Below are 2,271 nucleotides of genomic sequence, written 5' to 3'. Positions count from 1 at the left end.
TCTTACCAATAGGAGACCCGCCTGTAGAACGGAGTTTGTTGTATGTCGAAGAAAAGAAGAAATCAGGCGTCCACCTGGAGAACAAGGACAAAGAAAAGAAGTAACCAGGCGTCCACCTGGAGAATAAGGACAAAGAAAAATAGAAATCAGGCGTCCACCTGGAGAATAAGGACAAAGAAAAGAAGTAATCAGGCGTCCACCTGGAGAACAAGGACAAAGAAAAATAGAAATCAGGCGTCCACCTGGAGAACAAGGACAAAGAAAGAAGAAATCAGGCGTCCACCTGGAGAACAAGGACAAAGAAAAATAGAAATCAGGCGTCCACCTGGAGAACAAGGACAAAGAAAAATAAAAATCAGGCGTCCACCTGGAGAACAAGGATAAAGAAAAATAGAAATCAGGTGTCCACCTGGAGAACAAGGACAAAGAAAAATAGAAATCAGGCGTCCACCTGGAGAACAAGGACAAAGAAAAATAGAAATCAGGCATCCACCTGGAGAACAAGGACAAAGAAAAGAAGTAATCAGGCGTCCACCTGGAGAATAAGGACAAAGGAAGGAAGAAATCAGGCGTCCACCTGGAGAACAAGGACAAAGAAAATAGAAATCAGGCACCCACCTGGAGAATAAGGGAATACAATTGAAGTATTGAAGTCAAAAACCCGCTCATATGAGAAAGGAGCACACTTAGAATCAATGAAGCAGAGGAATACAACAGGAATCTCCAGCAGGAAGCAATAAAATCCCCAGCATTCACAAAAGGCTGGTCAAGAAAAGACAACAAGAAAACAAGAGGGGAAAAGAACCCAAGGTACGGAAGTAGAGAGCAGATGTGGTCCGCTCAAAGAACTAGCACCTACAACTAGCTGTATCAAGGTTCAAACCTGAAGTCTGTATGAAGCACCATTCAAGACTCAAGACCAAGTTTCAGAAGACTTACAGATAGGAATCCCTGTAACTAGTAGCTGATAGGCTTAGTTAGTCTTTTTTCAGTCTTCGTTTTTTGTTGTAACGACAGGACCGCGGACCGGAACCTCAACGGAACGGCACCTCGATCGGCTCTTCACCTCGGTACACTTCACTATCTCTCTCATTTCGAACTACACGTGGCCTGATTCCTGTATAACCAAGGATATGTAGGCAGCTCAGATACCAGGGCTCGGTCACATTCCCTCCCTTTCCTTAAGTGTAGTCCGTCCAAGTAATGGTCGGGTCAAAAACACGTCTAGTCGTTCTTTGTCGGAAAACTCTTCGTGTTTCCAGTCAAAGAGGGCAGCTGTAAGCGCGTGATTTTTGACCCTCCCCGAGATTTTTCACATTTTTAGCGTGAATATGTGAAATTGGGTCTAATATAGCCATTTTAACTATTTTTACTTTATTTCGTTGCAAAAAGAAAAAATCACAAAAAATACATATATAAATTTTAGTTTATGCATTTCTCATAAACGTGGGAAAAAATACAAAAAAATTGTACTTTATTTTGGTACTTTGTATAAATTCAAAAATTACTAAAATATATAGTTCTATTAATGTTTGCAGTCATTATAATTTTGAAAAATACAAAATTGTACTTTATTTTGTACTTTATATAAATTCGAAATTACAAAATATATATAAATTTTAGTTTATGTATCTCTCATAAACTTGAAAAATACAAAAATTGTACTTTATTTTGGTACTTTATATAAATTCGAAAATTACAAAAAATATAGTTCTATTAATGTTTGCAGTCATTATAATTTTGAAAAATACAAAAATATTACTTCATATTTTTGTCTTTATTAAAGAACGAAAATTACAAAAAAAAAATAGTTTTATTAATATTCTATAGTCATTTTGACTTTGAAAAATACAAAAAACATTACTTCATATTTTATCTTAATATTTAAAAAACAAAAATTACAAAAATAGTTTTATTAATATTTTGTAGCTATTTTAAATCTTGAAAAAATATTTAAAAAATATATAGTTTTGTTTGAATACTAGTCTTATTTTTGGTAGTTATTTTGCTTACATAGGACTAGTTAAGCAACGTTTTCCTATTTCTCGGGTCCGGGCAAAAGAATAATATTCGGGTTCAAACTACCCGGTTTTAGGCCTAATTTCGGACCTAGCCCATAATAAACCGTGTCCAGGACACATGGGGAACCCCACCGCGCGTGGGGAACATAAGCCTCGAACCCCACCACGCGTGGGGCTCATTTTTCTGGGCAAAGACTATACAAATACACGGACAAAACTTTGAAAGGAGGACTTTTGATTTTTGGAAGAA

The sequence above is a fragment of the Nicotiana tabacum genome, chromosome 10 (assembly GCF_000715075.1).
Source record: "Nicotiana tabacum cultivar K326 chromosome 10, ASM71507v2, whole genome shotgun sequence".
NCBI classification, from domain to species: domain Eukaryota; kingdom Viridiplantae; phylum Streptophyta; class Magnoliopsida; order Solanales; family Solanaceae; genus Nicotiana; species Nicotiana tabacum.
Note: the sequence above shows the minus strand (reverse complement) of the source record.